The 17,787-nt window shown below is 40.6% G+C and overlaps 1 protein-coding gene across 5 annotated transcripts in view; it reads right to left on the bottom strand.

The window, feature by feature from the left end:
- EGLN3 (egl-9 family hypoxia inducible factor 3) overlaps positions 1-17,787 on the bottom strand; it is a 452,919-nt gene that overhangs the window by 380,920 nt on the left and 54,212 nt on the right. For 3 of the 5 annotated variants that reach the window (XM_086363668.1, XM_086363669.1, XM_086363664.1), the window contains exon 2: positions 16,201-16,297. The exons of the other annotated variants lie outside the window; for them this stretch is intronic. The gene's annotated coding sequence lies outside the window, so the exon portion shown is untranslated. The remainder of the gene's footprint in view (positions 1-16,200; positions 16,298-17,787) is intronic. 5 annotated transcript variants of the gene reach the window in all.

The following is a 17,787-nucleotide window of genomic DNA, read 5'->3' as shown; positions in this document are numbered from 1 at the left end:
ATCTGAGGTTATTGATATTTCTCCCGGCAATCTTGATTCCAGCTTGTGCTTCTTCCAGTCCAGCGTTTCTCATGATGTACTCTGCATAGAAGTTAAACGAGCAGGGTGACAATATACAGCCTTGATGTACTCCTTTTCCTATTTGGAACCAGTCCGTTGTTCCATGTCCAGTTCTAACTGTTGCTTCCTGACCTGCATACAAATTTCTCAAGAGGCAGGTCAGGTGGTCTGGTATTCCCATCTCTTTCAGAATTTTCCAGTTTATTGTGATCCACACAGTCAAAAGCTTTGGCATAGTCAATAAAGCAGAAATAGATGTTTTTCTGGAACTCTCTTGCTTTTTCCATGATCCAGCGGATGTTGGCACTTTGATTTCCTGTTCCTCTGCCTTTTCTAAAACCAGCTTGAACATCTGGAATTTCACGGTTCACATATTGCTGAAGCCTGGCTTGGAGAATTTTAAGCATTACTTTACTAGCGTGTGAGATGAGTGCAATTGTGCGGTAGTTTGAGCATTCTTTGGCATTGCCTTTCTTTGGGGTTGGAATGAAAACTGACCTTTTCCAGTCCATGGCCACTGCTGAGTTTTCCATATTTGCTGGCATATTGAGTGCAGCATTTTCACAGCATCATCTTTCAGGATTTGAAATAGCTCAACTGGAATTCCATCACCTCCACTAGCTTTGTTCGTAGTGATGCTTTCTAAGGCCCACTTGACTTCACATTCCAGGATGTCTGGCTCTAGGTGAGTGATCACACCATTGTGATTATCTGGGTCATGAAGATTTTTTTTATAAGTTCTTCTGTGTATTCTTGCCACCTCTTCTTAATATCTTCTGCTTCTGTTAAGTCCATACCATTTCTGTCCTTTATCGAGCCCATCTTTGCATGAAATGTTCCCTTGGTATCTCTAATTTTCTTGAAGAGATCTCTAGTCTTTCCCATTCTGTTGTTTTCCTCTGTTTCTTTGCATTGATCACTGAGGAAGGCTTTCTTATCTCTTCTTGCTATTCTTTGGAACTCTGCATTCAGATGCTTATATCTTTCCTTTTCTCCTTTGCTTTTGGCTTCTCTTCTTTTCACAGCTATTTGTAAGGCCTCCCCAGACAGCCATTTTGCTTTTTTGCATTTCTTTTCCATGGGGATGGTCTTGATCCCTGTCTCCTGTACAATGTCACGAACCTCATTCCATAGTTCATCAGGCACTCTATCTATCAGATCTAGGCCCTTAAATCTATTTCTCACTTCCACTGTATAATCATAAGGGATTTGATTTAGGTCATACCTGAATGGTCTAGTGGTTTTCCCTACTTTCTTCAATTTAAGTCTGAATTTGGCAATAAGGGACTCATGATCTGAGCCACTCATTATTAGAGAAATGCAAATCAAAACCACAATGAGATATCACCTCACACCAGTCAGAATGGCCATCATCAAAAAGTCTACAAACAATAAATGCTGGAGAGGGTGTGGAGAAAAGGGAACGCTCTTACACTGTTGGTGGGAATGTAAATTGATACAGCCAGTATGGAAGACAGTATGGAGATTCCTTTAAAAACCACCATACGACCTAGCAATCCCACCCCTAGGCATATACCCTGAGGAAATCAAAATTGAAAAAGACATGTATCCCACTGTTCATTGCAGCAATATTTACAATAGCTAGAACATGGAAGCAACCTAGATGTCCATCAACAGATAAATGGATAAAGAAGTTGTGGTACATATACACAATATAATATTACTGAGCCATAAAAAGGAACTCACTTGAGTCAGCTCTGATGAGGTGGATGAACCTAGAGCCTATTATACAGAGTGAAATGAGTCAGAGAGAGAAAGATAAATATTGTATTCTAAAGCACATATGATTTTGGTTTCCTTGTATCTGTCGTTTCTTTTTAAAAATTACTGCTGAAGGACATTCTATCTTGTTCTTTGAAATCACCACAGAGAGTTGCTATCAAATATGTCAAATCAATACTGATGTTCAGAATTCTCTTCAGTTTTGTCCGAGAGAAGAATTCTTACAGTTAATTTTAACTTCCCTTTACTGCTTTGTTGAATCAAACTCTAGTACCTTCATGCCAATTTGGAAACTCCTTGTAGTTGTTTGGAAGATTTGCAAGTCTTTTGACTAAAATTTGGCTAAATGTATATGATGGGCTAAAATTAGAAAAAGCTATCTGCTTTACACTGATATTAGTGAAGGATTGGAGAAGGAAATGGCAACCCACTACAGTGTTCTTGCCTGGAGAATCCCAGGGATGGCAGGACCTGGTGGGCTGCTGTCTATGGGGTCGCACAGGGTCAGACACAACCAAAGCAACTTAGCAGCAGCAGCAGCAATGCACATATATGGAATTTAGAAAAATGGTACAGAAGAATTTATTTACAGGGCAGAAATGGAGAAACAGACATAGAGAATAGATTTATGGACATGGGGAGAGGGGAGGAGAGGGTGAGATGTATGGAAAGAGTAACATGGAAACTTACATTACCATATGTAAAATGGATAGCCAGTGGGAATTTGCTGTATGGCTCGGGAAACTGAAACAGGGGCTCTGTATTAACCTAGAGGGGTGGGATCGGGAGGGAGATGGGAGGGAGATTCAAAAGGGAGGGGATATATGTATACCTGTGGCTAATTCAGGGCTTCCCTGAAAGAAAAATATCATATCAAGGGCCACAGTTTGGTCTTGCTACACAGATTTAACATATGTGTCATCTTGGATTACTTATATAACCTCTCTAGGTCTTGGTTTCCTCATCTGGACAATGTGGGATTTATACCTCTACTAATTTACCTTTCCAAAATTGCTGAAATTATTAAAGGAAATAATGTATATAATACACATTTTAGTTATAAATCAGTATCAGTTCAGTCGTTCAGTTTAGTTGCTCAGTTGTGTCCGACTCTTTGCGACCCCATGATTCGCAGAACGCCAGGCCTCCCTGTCCATCACCAACTCCCAGAGTTCACTCAGACTCACGTCCATCAAGTCAGTGATGCCATCCAGCCATCTCATCCTCCATCGTCCCCTTCTCCTCCTGCCCCCAATCCCTCCCAGCATCAGAGTCTTTTCCAATGAGTCAACTCTTCACATGAGATGGCCAAAGTACTGGAGTTTCAGCTTTAGCATCATTCCTTCCAAGGAAATCCCAGGGCTGATCTCCTTCAGAATGGAATGGTTGGATCTCCTTGCAGTCCAAGGGACTCTCAAGAGTCTTCTCCAACACCACTTTTTCTCAAAAGCATCAATTCTTCAGCGCTCAGCCTTCTTCACAGTCCAACTCTCACATCCATACATGACCACTGGAAAAACCACAGCTTTGACTAGACGGATCTTTGTTGGCAAAGTAATGTCTCTGCTTTTGAATATGCTATCTAGGTTGGTCATAACTTTCCTTCCAAGGAGTAAGCGTCTTTTAATTTCATGGCTGCAGTCACCATCTGCAGTGATTTTGGAGTCCAAAAAAATAAAGTCTGACACTGTTTCCACTGTTTCCCCATCTATTTCCCATGAAGTGATGGGACCGGATGCCGTGATCTTCATTTTCTGAATGTTGAGCTTTAAGCCAACTTTTTCACTCTCCTCTTTCACTTTCATCAAGAGGCTTTTAGTTCCTCTTCACTTTCTGTCATCAGTATATGAATGTCAATTATTAAATCAGAAAGACAACAGAGGTAGATACTGGCTTTGCCTCTTCATGGATGTGTGACTCTTAGGGAAGTTTACTTAAACATTCTGTGCCTCCATTTAACCTTCAAAGTCTGGTTTGGCATGCCAGATTTTAAAAATGTATCACAAATCAGGACTTCCCTGGTGGTCCATGGTTAAGAATTATCTGCCAATACAGGGGACATGAGTTTGACACCTGACCCAGGAAGATTCCACATGCCACAGGGCAACTAAAACCCTGCACCACAACTACTGAAGCCTGAGTTCCTAGAGCCCACGCTCTGCAACAGAAGAAGCCACCACAAATGAGAAGCCCACGCACCACAACTAGAGAGCAGACCCTGCTAATAGCAACGAGAGGAAGCCCACGCACAGCAATAAAGATCCAGCAAAGCCAAAAGGAAATAAATACCTCAAATCAGCAGTCAAAAGCGAAAATGCCAAACCATGCATCAAGAGAAAAAAAATGCATGTTGTAAGCACTATGGGATAGACTTACTGGTGTGGTTTTCATTTAAAATATTAAGCCAAACATGAGATGGCTAATAGAGTAAAATATATCTTCCATACAGTAACTGAATTTACTGGAAGGACTGATGTTGAGGCTAATGCTCCAGTACTTTGGCCACCTGATATGAACAGCCAACTCATTGGAAAAGACCCTAATGCTGGGAAAGATTGAAGGCAGGCAGAGAAGAGGATGATATGGTTGGATGGCATCACTGATTCAATGGACATGAACTTGGGCAAACTTTGGGGGATGGTGAGGGACAGGGAAGCCTGGTATGCTGCAGTCCATGAGATCATAAAGAGTCAGATGCAACTTGGCGATTAAATAACAACAGTGGATGAGTTGGGCTCTGAAACCAGACTTTTGGATTTAAATCCTAATCCTTCCTTTGAACAGTTGTGTGATCTAGTGCAGAATAACTAACTTCTGACCTCTATTTCCTCATCTCTAAGATGAAAGTAATGATATTATCTACCTCATAGGGTTATTGTAAAGATTAAATGACTCAATGCCCTGAAAACAGTATGTAAAAACATAATGCTGCTGCTAAGTCGCTTCAGTTGTGTCTGACTCTGTGCGACCCCATAGACGGCAGCCCACCAGGCTCCCCCATCCCTGGGATTCTCCAGGCAAGAACACTGGAGTGGGTTGCCATTTCCTTCTCCAATGCATGAAAGGGAAAAGGGAAAGTGAAGTCACTCAGTCGTGTCCCACTCTTCGCGACCCTGTGGACTGCAGCCTACCGGGCTCCTCCGTCCATGGGATTTTAAGAATTAGTAAATTATAGCTATGACTCTTCGTCTCAGTCATTTTATGTCTGCTGTATACAAGCTCAACTCCAGTGTCAAGACTATGACAGCACACCTCAGGAGGGTATGAACATATATATTACTCATAGACTTGAGATTTATTCAGGCGCATGGCAGGACTCTCAAGCAGGTGCAAAATCACCTGAGAGAACAAAAAAAGGAAAAAAGACTTGATTTTTACTGAGTTTCACTGTGTTTGGGGAGGGAAGGGTAGCTTAGGATGTGTGTTCCCATATGAGAAAAGAGACTGTCTGCCACCCAGGCCAGAGGAGGCTGCACTTTCTTACCAACTTTCCCAGGTGTCTGGCACAAAGGGAGGAGGGACAGGTAAGGCTTACAAACTGTCAGAAGTTAAATAGTATCACAAAATGGTTAGGATCCTCATTTTAACATCATAAAGATCCTTTACATTTCTTGTTAGCATACAACTAAGCACATGGAAAAGATTTTGTGAGTGGTCACCTTTGTAAACTCTATTACTAGTTTTAATAGTTTTTTAGCTAATACTTATGGGTTTTTAGAATAGACAATTACTCTAACTGTAAATAATAAGAATTTTCCATTTATAAAAAATTATTCAGTAAAATTCAAGTTACAAAGTTAATATACAGAAGTTTGTTGCATGTCTATACACTAATAAGTACTGAACTCAACATGTCAGGAAATTTGGATAACTCAGCAGTGGCCACAGACTGGAAAAGGTACGTTTTCACTGCAATCCCAAAGAAGGTCAATGCCAAAGAATGTTTAAATTACAGTGAGTACAACTGAGTTCATTTCACATGCAAGCAAGGTTATGCTCAAAATCCTTCAAGTTAGGCTCCAGCAGTACATAACCGAGAACTTCCAGATGTACAAGCTGGGTTTAGAAAAGGCAGAGGAACCAGAAATCAATTGCCAATATTCGTTGGATCATGGAAAAAGCAAGGGAATTCCAGAAAAATATCTACTTGATTGACTACACTAAAACCTTTGACTGTGTGGATCACAACAAACTATGGAAAATTCTAAAGAGATAAGAATACCAGACTACCTTACCTGTCTCCTGAGAAACCTGTATACAGGTCAAGAAGCAACAGTTAGAACCTTACATGGAACAACCAACTGGTTCAAAAATTGGGAAAGGAAAACATCAAAGCTGTATATTGTCATCCTGCTTACTTAACTTACATGCAGATATATCATGCAAAATGCTGGGCTGGATGAATCACAAGCTGGAATCAAGATTGTTGGGAGAAATATCAATAATCTCAGATAGGCAGATGACATCATTTTAATGACAGAAAAAGAGGAACCAAAAAGCCACTTGATAAGGATGAAAGAGGAGAGTGAAAAGCTGGCTTGAAACTTAAATATTCAAGAAACTAAGATCATGGCATCTAGTCCCATTACTTCATTGCAAACAGAAGTGGGAAAAGTGGAAGCAGTGACAGATTTCTTTTCTTGGGCTCCAAAATTACTGAGGATGGTAACTGCATCCATGAAATTTAAAAATGCTTGCTTCTTGGAAGGAAAGCTATGACAAACCTAGACAGTATATTAAAAAGCGGAGACATCACTTTGCTGACAAAGCTTTGACATACAGTCAACGCTATGGTTTTCTCTGTAGTCTTCTACAGATGTGAGAGTTGGACCATGGAGAAAGCTGAGCACCAAAGAATTGATGCTTTCAAATTGTGGTGCTGGAAAAGACTCCTGAGAGTCCCTTGGACTACAAGATCAAACTAGTCAATCCTAATGGAAATCAACCCTGAATATTCATTGGAAGGTCTGATGCTGAAGCTGAAGCTCCAACATTTTGGCCACCTGATTCAAAAAGCCGACTCACTGGAAAAGACACTGATGCTGGGAAACATTTAAGCAAAAGGAGAAGGGGGCAGTAGAGGGTGAGATGGTTAGATAGCATCACCAACTCAATGGACATAAATTTGATCATGAACTCCAGGAGATAGTGGAAGACAGAGGAGTCTGGTGTGCTGTAGTCCATGGGATAGCAAAGAGTCAGACACAACTTAACAACTGAACAATAACAATAACAAACTATCAGAAAGAGAAATTAAGAAAACATCCCATTTATAATTGCATCAAAAATAATAAAATACCTAGAAATCAATCTAATCAAAGAAGTAAAAGAGTTGTATTCTGAAAACCATAAGACATTGATGAAAGAAACTGAAGATTGACAATTAAAAAAATATACCATGCTCATGGATTGAAATTATTAAAATTACTAAAATGACCATACCACTCAAGACAATCTACAGATTCAATGAAATCCCTATCAAAATATGAAAGCCATTTCTCACAAAACTAGGACAAATAATTCTAAAATTTGCATGAAAACACAAAAGACCCTGAATAGCCAAAGCAATCTGGGAAAAGAAGAACAAAGCTGGAGTTATCACAATCCTTGATTTCAAACTATGCTATAAAACTGCAATAATCAAAACAATATGACACCGGCACAAAACCAGACATAGATCAGTAAAAAAGAATAGCGAGTCCAGAAATAAGCCTAAGTTTACATGGTCAGTACTCTACTACAAAGGAGGCAGGAATATACAATGGGGAAAAGACAGCCTCTTAATCAACAGTATTGGGAAATCTGGATAGCTGCATGCAAAAGAATCAAACCGGGCTAGTTTCTTACACACAAAAATAAACTCAAAATGGTTTACAGCCTTAAATGTAAGACCTGACCATAAAACTTCTAGAAGAAAACAGGAAATACATTCTTAGACACTGGTCATAGCAATATTTTGAGGGGATCTGTCTCCTCAGACAACTGAAACAAAAGCAAACATAAACAAATGGGACTACATAAAACTGAAAAACTTTGCACAGTGAAGCAAACTGTCAACACACCAAAAAGACAACCTGCCAAACAGGAGAAAATATTTGAAATGTTGTGACCAATAAGGGGTTAATAACTAAAATATATAAACAGCTCAAACAACTCAATATCAAAAAGCAAACCACACAACTTAAAAATGGGCAGAAGATCTGAATAGATATTTTCCCAAAGAAGACACAAAGATGACCAACAGGCACATGAAAAGATGCTCGATATTGCTAGTCTGCCAAGAAATGCAAATCAAATCCACAATGAAATAACACCACACACCTGTCAGAATGGTTATCATCAAAAAGACCACAAATAACAAATGTTGACAAGGATGTGGAGAATAGGGAACCCTCATGCACACTTGGTGGGTAAAATGGTGCAGTCACTGTGGTAAACAGCACAGAAGCTCCTCAAAAAATTAAAATATAATTTCCATATGATCCAGCAGTTCCCTTTCTGCATGTTTGATCCAAAGATAAAAAAGACATGCACACCCCAATGTTCATAGCAGCATTACTCACATTACCCAAGACATGGAAACAACCCAAGTGTCCATCAACAAATGAATGGACAGAGTGTACACACACACACTCACATATCACAATGGAATACTACTCAGCCAGAAAAAAGAACAAAATTTTGACATTTGCAACAACATGGATAGACCTAGAAGATATTATGCTAAGTGAAATAGGTCAGACAGAGAAAGACAAATAATGTATATTATCACATATTTAGAATCTAAAAAGTAAAACAAACTAGCAGAAAAGCAACAGACTCACAGATAAAGGAAACAAACTAGTGGTTACCAGTGGGAGAGGGAAGGAGAGGGAACAGGATAAGGGTAGAGGATTAAGAAGTAGAGACTACCATGTATAAAATAATAAAATAGGGGAAACAGCATTAATAAGGGTGGTTTCTATGAAGACCTACAAACTTTTTAGAACACCCAAAAAAGATGTCTTTTTCATTATAGGGGACTGGAATGCAAAAGTAGGAAGTCAAGAAACACCTGGAGTAACAGGCAAATTTGGCCTTGGAATACGGAGTGAACCAGGGCAAAGACTAATAGAGTTTTGCCAAGAAAATACACTGGTCATAACAAACACCCTCTTCCAACAACACAAGAGAAGACTCTATACATGGACATCACCAGATGGTCAACACCGAAATCAGATTGATTATATTCTCTGCAGCCAAAGATGGAGAAGCTCTATACAGTCAGCAAAAACAAGACCAGGAGCTGACTGTGGCTCAGACCATGAACTCCTTATTGCCAAATTCAGACTTAAATTGAAGAAAGTAGGGAAAACCACTAGACCATTCAGGTATGACCTAAATCAAATCCCTTATGATTATACAGTGGCAGTGAGAAATAGATTTAAGGGCCTAGATCTGATAGATAGAGTGCCTGATGAACTATGGAATGAGGTTCGTGACATTGTACAGGAGACAGGGATCAAGACCATTCCCATAGAAAAGAAATGCAAAAAAGCAAAATGGCTGTCTGGGGAGGCCTTACAAATAGCTGTGAAAAGAAGAGAAGCAAAAAGCAAAGGAGAAAAGGAAAGATATAAGCATCTGAATGCAGAGTTCCAAAGAATAGCAAGAAGAGATAAGAAAGCCTTCTTCAGTGATCAATGCAAAGAAATAGAGAAAAACAACAGAATGGGAAAGACTAGGGATCTCTTCAAGAAAATCAGAGATACCAAAGGAACATTTCATGCAAAGATGAGCTCGATAAAGGACAGAAATGGTAGGGACCTAACAGAAGCAGTAGATATTAAGAAGAGATGGCAAGAATACACAGAAGAACTGTACAAAAAAGATCTTCACGACCCAGATAATCACAATGGTGTGATCACTGACCTAGAGCCAGACATCCTGGAATGTGAAGTCAAGTGGGCCTTAGAAAGCATCACTATGAACAAAGCTAGTGGAGGTGATGGAATTCCAGTTGAACTATTCCAAATCCTGAAAGATGATGCTGTGAAAGTGCTGCACTCAATATGCCAGCAAATTTGGAAAACTCAGCAGTGGCCACAGGACTGGAAAAGGGCAGTTTTCATCCCAATCCCAAAGAAAGGCAATGCCAAAGAATGCTCAAACTACCACACAATTGCACTCATCTCACACGCTGGTAAAGTAATGCTCAAAATTCTCCAAGCCAGGCTTCAGCAATATGTGAACCGTGAACTTCCAGATGTTCAAGCTGGTTTTAGAAAAGGCAGAGGAACCAGAGATCAAATTGCCAACATCCGCTGGATCATGGAAAAAGCAAGAGAGTTCCAGAAAAACATCTATTTCTGCTTTATTGACTATGCCAAAGCCTTTGACTGTGTGGATCACAATCAACTGTGGAAAATTCTGAAAGAGATGGGAATACCATACCACCTGACCTGCCTCTTGAGAAACCTATATGCAGGTCAGGAAGCAACAGTTAGAACTGGACATGGAACAACAGACTGGTTCCAAATAGGAAAAGGAGTACGTCAAGGCTGTATATTGTTACCCTGTTTATTTAACTTCTATGCAGAGTACATCATGAGAAACGCTGGACTGGAAGAAACACAAGCTGGAATCAAGATTGCCGGGAGAAATATCAATAACCTCAGATATGTAGATGACACCACCCTTATGGCAGAAAGTGAAGAGGAACTCAAAAGCCTCTTGATGAAGGTGAAAGTGGAGAATGAAAAAGTTGGCTTAAAGCTCAACATTCAGAAAACGAAGATCATGGCATTCGGTCCCACCACTTCATGGCAAATAGATGGGGAAACAGTGGAAACAGTGTCAGACTGTATTTTGGGGGGCTCCAAAATCACTGCGGATGGTGACTGCAGCCATGAAATTAAAAGACGCTTACTCCTTGGAAGGAAAGTTATAATCAACCTAGATAGCATATTCAAAAGCAGAGACATTACTTTGCCAACAAAGGTTCGTCTAGTCAAGGCTATTGTTTTTCCTGTGGTCATGTATGGATGTGAGAGTTGGACTGTGAAGAAGGCTGAGTGCCGAAGAATTGATGCTTTTGAACTGTGGTGTTGGAGAAGGCTCTTGAGAGTCCCTTGGACTGCAAGGAGATCCAACCAGTCCCTTCTGAAGGAGATCAGCCCTGGGATTTCTTTGGAAGGAATGATGCTAAAGCTGAAACTCCAGTACCTCAGCCACCTCATGCAAAGAGTTGACTCGTTGGAAAAGACTCTGATGCTGGGAGGGATTGGGGGCAGGAGGAAAGGGGATGACAGAGGATGAGATGGCTGGATGGCATCACTGACTCGATGGACGTGAGTCTGAGTGAACTCTGGGGGTTGGTGATGGACAGGGAGGCCTGGCATGCTGCGATTCATGGGGTTGCAAAGAGTCGGACATGACTGAGCGACTGATCTGATCTGATCTTGGTGCAGAGAATCCGACTCTCATTTTTTAATATACATGGAGAGAACACGGGCAAAATCTCAAAACCTGGGACTCATTGAAAGCCTGCATCACATAGGACCCTAAGCAAAGACCACAGAGCAAATGCCAAGATACAGATCCCAGCTCTACTACTTCCTAGCTATGGACCCTTGGGAAAGTTACTGAACCTGATAGCATTGCACTGTTCATCAAAATCAAGTTATACTGATTTATTCATTAGATTGATATTATTCATCATTTGCCCCTCCAAACTTGTTCTCCACCCTTCACACCCTAATCTGTGCCTGAGGAGGCTGACTTGTATAGCTTACATCAATGGGCACCCTTGCCTTCTGGCTTCTAGTTGGGCTCCATCAGTAAGATGGAGGAAACTGGAGGAAACTAGAGCATGGGAAAACATAAAACATGTGAATTTATTCTCCCTGAGGCATCAATAGTTGCACTCCTCTACTTAAGGCAGTAGACCCTGTTGGGTAGCCCTCCTTGACAGCCATGGTTGGCAGAGAGTTCACTCTGATAGATGTGGGTCTCAAGAGTTTCTGGTAGCCATTTCCAGCTCAAGCACAGGAGTAGCAACTGATTCCCTAAACCTGCGCACACCTTTTTTAATCATCTCGTTATCAATCTTCCCTTAACTTCCCCATTTGTGCCATCTGACTCTGACAGATACACTGACTTTTCTCTACTTCCTGTTATGTGGGAGGATTGCAGCCAAGGTTCTCTTGCCTTCCTTAGATCAATTCCAAGCTCAAAGCAACAGAGAGCAGCATCTACATTATACCTGTCTTCACTCTCCCTTCAATGTTCCCTTTGCCCTGAGCAGCAGTGGCTGATTCTCCAGACTCAGCCCAGCAACTGATTCAAATAAACCCCAGAAGCCAGGATGATGGGAAAACAACATTTGAAGTAAAATTCTCCAAAATCTTCAGCTTGGGTGTCATGAGGGTCAGGGATGGAGTGAGGGCTAGTAAGAGCCTCAAATTTCTAGCAATGTGTACACAGAATGAATATGAGGCTCAGGGAAGTTCAATAACTTGCTCAGAATCACATGGCTAGTAAATGATGGCACACCAGAGTTGAATCACAGAACTGGCTGACTCTAAAGTCACATAGGCCTCATGGTGGGCTGGGATTAAAGGACTCAGAGGACATCTACCAAATATTCATTTCAGAAAGTGAAGTCGCTCAGTCGTTTCTGACTCTTTGAGACCCCGTGGACTATAGCCTACCAGGCTCCTCCATCCATGGGATTCTCCAGGTAAGAATACTGGAGTGGGTTGCCATTTCCTTCTCCAGGAGATCTTCCCAACACAGGGATCGAATCTGGGTCTCCCGCATTCATTTCAGGGGACTCAACTATTTTGTAAACCATGACAACACTTTTTTAGTTAGGATGTTTTCAGCAGAAAACCCAGGTAAAGTCTGAGGTGAGGCAGCTGCAGCATGGGGGCACTTGTGGCTCAATGTCAGGGGCTGTCTGGGTTCTACCTTTGGGTGCTTCTTCTGGCTTCCTTCCTTGTGGTCAGAAGAAATAGTCACCAAGGACCAAATCCTCACAGAGCAACATTCAGAGCAGAAAAGAAACTTCGCAGTTGCGACCCTTCTTGGAGGGAGAAAATCTTCTGAAGTTTGGCAAGAGGTGTCCTCTTATATCTCACTGGCCAGTGTTGGACTTGATGCCCACTCCTGAGCCACTCACTGGCACACTAGGATTGGCTTGGATTCATTCATTCTCTCCCTGGAGCTAGAAAGGGCCCCACTATCTCTGAGGCATATGGCCACCCAATACCTTAGAAAACTGGGGGTCTTTGGCAGGGAAGGGATGGAGTGCTGTTGATGGGCATATAACACTGTTACTACATCACTACCTTCTTCCAAAGAGGTTCCAGTTACTTGCCTTAATTCCCCTGGACTTTGTGTACTGTTGATATCTGAGATGTGAGTTCTCAGACAGAACAGAAAAAGCCGTCCAATGCATTTCTCATAACTAACAGTGATGAGTCAACTATGTAATGAAGCAACAATGAAACTAAATGAAAGGGACAAGAAAAAAATTATAATCAAACATGAATTTTTTTAAGAAGCTATAGTAAAGCAGGCAGAACACAAGCTACTGGAAGGGCTGCTGCTGCTGCTAAGTTGCTTCAGTCGTGTCCGACTCTGTGCGACCCCATAGACGGCAGCCCACCAGGCTCCCCCGTCCCTGGGATTCTCCAGGCAAGAACACTGGAGTGGGTTGCCATTTCCTTCTCCAATGCATGAAAGGGAAAAGTGAAAGTGAAGTTGCTCAGTCGTGTCCAACTCTTAGCGACCCCATGGACTGCAGCCTTCCAGGCTCCTCCATCCATGGGATTTTCCAGGCAAGAGTACTGGAATGGGGTGCCATTGCCTTCTCCAACTGGAAGGGCCAAGAGGCGCTAAACCCAATAAAGAGCTGAAATTCCCACATAAATCTATGCAGACTCTATGTCTACAGGACAGACATGGGAGAAAAACACTTCTCAGGATCCATATAGTCTGTCCAGGTGTGGTCTGCTCATTATAAGTCAGATAGAAAATGTGAACACATAAAAAGCAAGAAAAACATGAAGCTATTTTATATTACAGTTATATTCAATTAAATTCAATAAGCGCTAAGCATCTACTAAGCCCTTCAATATTTCAAGTAATATGCAGGAGCACCAAGTATGAATCAGTAAGGTTTCTGCCTTCAAGGAGCTTATGATGAATAAATCACAGACTTACAGATAAAATTCGCGTTAAGCAAATTGGTTTCCTCAATTGACTTGCGGTGAATTTAATATGGCTAAATGACTTTGGGGAATTGATCTTCAACCAATTGATCTGCTGCCCATGTGAGCAACTAACTTGGGAATGTCATAAGTGGTATGAAAAGAATACAAATTAGCTGCTTTGGGAGCTGAACAGTGGGAGCAAAGAATTTCTAAAGGGACAGTTGAATGGATCTTGAGGCATGAGTAGGAGTTTAACAGATCTAGAGGGAACAGAAATTGTGCGACACGGAGTGTAGTGCCAGGCTTGTTTTCTAATATCAAATTCAAGGTTCAAGCAGACACTCTCCCCATGCTCCCTCACATTCACAAAACAAGTATTCTAGTTCCTACTGAATTTTAATAAATGACTGTTGTAGTTGGCCAAAAACAAGGCCTGCCAAACTAACCCAGCCATCTTCTTTTCAATGCTTCCATGAGACCCACTGTTTGCTGCCCTGTTTGCCAACCTAGACCCGGCCTATCTGCTCCCACCCCCAACGAAGTCAAGAGAACACGGCTGGCAATCACAGACACTTGAGATGTTCTTCAGACTATCAACCCCTGCCCAGGCCAATCAAAGGCCATAAAATTGTAAAATCGAATTATTCCCTCACTTCCCCAGTTTGAGGAAAGCCCTCTTGAGCCACATCTGGGATTCCTCTTCCCAGTTGTTCCGGTCATAAAACAATTATCTGTTTCTCCTTTAAAGAGAAATAGTCCACTCTTAAAGTTATTCAAATAAAGTTTGCTCTCTGTGGCCTTTTATCAGAGGAGGTACACGGCAACCAAATTTGCTAGCCAGATTTCTGAATATCTGACAGTCCATCATGTCACTCAAGTGCATCATTTTTTTCCTAAATGCTTTTTTTTTTCTCTTCCTGTTTCTCTCTGCATTGGAGCCTCCACCCATGAAATTGAAAGATTTCTAGTAGAAATTCCTTTGTTGCATCAGCTTTGGAAATATGGATTATAGTATTCTGTGAAAAACATTTATTACCCTGAACTGTGACTCAGACATTGTTGCATTTCTGGGGTTATAGATTTTCTTTCAGCTAAACCAAGGCTCTAAGTCACAGTGACAGTTGTAATGTGTGTAATACCACAGTACCAGATTCTATTACACACATATTTTTGCTAGAGGTTTACGATGTTAAAAATATTTCTTCTTTTTTCCAATACCTTTCTGTACCTGTTGTGTAAATATATTAGAACCTATAACACCAAAGTCAATTTCCAGATGAAATGTGCACAACAACAGCAGTTTGTCCTTTAAAGAAAAAAAAGAGTGAGGGGAACGCTGCATACAAGCTAATGATATTCAAGTACAATATTGAATTGTAATAAAAGATGAATGAGAAAAAGTGTGTGTCATTGTGAGGGATGGAGAAGGTTACAGAAAGCTGAGGCCATGAAAGGATTTATCATGGTTGTTGCTGCAGGCATTGTGTTGAAAAATCTGCAGACCTATTTGCAAGTGTATTTTATGGGAAAATAGAGCAGTCTACTGAGGGAAGAATTTCTAAAGATTATCTTTTATACAAGATTAAGATAAAACTTAAGAAATATGTGAGAGAAATCTCAACCAGTTCTCGAGGGAGTGGGAACTTCAAATTCATCAGTAGGTCCTAACAATTGCATAAATGCAGGAAGAGGTCTTGTTGAAGTGCCATTGGTACTGTAATTTTTCAAGGTAAGTGAAAACAGGCACACGTGGAGAAATGAAGTGGACTTAATTACACACCCACTTGCAAAGCTGTAATCCTTTAGAGAGTCATGCCAACAAATCCTTCCACTTTTCTTTAGAATCCAAATTTTATTTAACATACACAACAGTTCTCCTGGGTATTTAACCATATTTCTCTTTCTCCTAGAAGAATCCAGTGTGACTAATTCTTTTATGGGGGAAAAAGTCTGATGGCAGTTGACTTAAATCATCTAAGGCAGAGAGTAAAAATATAGCAAAACCAGAGATATTTTAAATGCCTTCTTTTGACTAAGTTTTAACTTCTTACACTTTTCTATCTTCTGTTTAATAACACAATACAAAATTAACTGAGTTTCACTTGATCTTCTATATTTATGTAGAAGTGACGAAAGATAAGATGCTCTAAAGGAGACAGAATGAGAACTAGAAGACAGATCAGCCCAGTTAGCTCCATACCGCTCCATGAGAGATGACGTCCACCTCAGAATTTGTTCTCCTCAGTGACAGAAACAGCAATTATGATGTTGTCCAATTTCAGTTCACTCAGTGATTACTGAAAGAAAATTTTGAGAATGTACCATTGGTACATTAGTTTTGGGTTTTTGGCAGGGAGGGGTGGAGGACGTTGGAATCTAGTATCTCACTATCTTGTTTCAAATTTAAGTCTAGAATTTAGTAAAAAGAAAAATATTTAAATTTCTGTAATAACAATCTAGTGTCATAAAAATATTTGTACCCTTTGATCTAGTCATTCTACTTCTGTGAATCTCTTCACAGAAAATGAACCAACATGCAAAGACTCAAGCTCATATATTTATTAATATATGCAAGGCTATTTCCAATACAAAAGGAGGAAGTAACTCTTTTAGTTACCAACTCAATAGCCAAATTCATCTTGTTAGCTCCTCAGTAGTTTGCTTAGGTGGCAGTGGCCAAATGCCAGAGGGAAATCATAATTAGTCCAAGAACCAGCATGAGACCCAGTTCTGGAGAAGCAGATGTAATAGAAAGTATCCTTAGAGGGATTTCCAAAGTAGAATTACTAAATTAAAGGTATAAATATTGTTAAAGCTCTTAAAACTTGGCAAAGTTTTCCTCTTCTCCCCCCCTTCCCCACCCCAAAAAGGCACATATTTTTAAAAATCCCTTTTCTAAAGAAAAAAAATTTAAAAAAAAAGAAAGTAAAAAAAAAAAATCCCTTTTCTATTTGCCCCCTTGTTTCTGGCATTGGTTTCAAGTATGTAGGGACATTAACCTACTGTGGTTTGGAACCATGACAGCCATCCTGAAACTTTTACAGAAAATCCTGATGAACCAAGGAGATACCAATTTAGCACCCGGAATAACCCTGCTGCTGCTGAGTCACTTCAGTCGTGTCCGACTCTGTGCGACCCCATAGACGCAGCCCACCAGGATGCCCCGTCCCTGGGATTCTCCAGGCAAGAACACTGGAGTGGGTTGCCATTTCTTTCTCCAATGCATGAAAGTGAAAAGTGAAAGTGAAGTCGCTCAGTCATGTCCGACCCTCAGCGACCCCATGGACTGCAGCCTTCCAGGCTCCTCCATCCATGGGATTTTCCTAGGACCACCTATGGTCAGACTGCATTTCAAATCACTCTAAATGAAATACATCTGTGTAAGAAGATATAACAGGTTTTCAAAATGATGCTTATGAAGCTTTTTTACAAGATGGGAAAGTTGATGATATAACACTAAGTTAATGAACAGTAGGTTACAAATCTGAATGCCTAACATACTATCAGCCAAATATATATAGAAGAAACTGGAAATAAACAACACAAAATGTTAAGAACATTAGTCTCTGAGTGATGGCATCATAAGCCATTTACCTCTCGGCTTCTTTGTGTTTTTCTATATTTTCCAAATTTTATACAATCAGTATACAGTCATCACTTGGTACCCTCACTCCTAGTCTTGGTTCCAGGACCGTGGTGGAAACCAGCATCTGCAGATGCTCAAGTTCCTTATATAAAATGATTTAGTACTTATATTGCATCTACTATCAGAAGACAGAAAGTCAAA

Source organism: Bos grunniens, chromosome 21 (assembly GCF_055505025.1).
Source record: "Bos grunniens cultivar Pamir isolate PY7600 chromosome 21, Bosgru_T2T1.0, whole genome shotgun sequence".
In the NCBI taxonomy this organism is placed as follows: domain Eukaryota; kingdom Metazoa; phylum Chordata; class Mammalia; order Artiodactyla; family Bovidae; genus Bos; species Bos grunniens.
The sequence above is the reverse complement of the archived record's forward strand: the minus strand, read 5'-3'. Positions and strand labels throughout refer to the sequence as shown.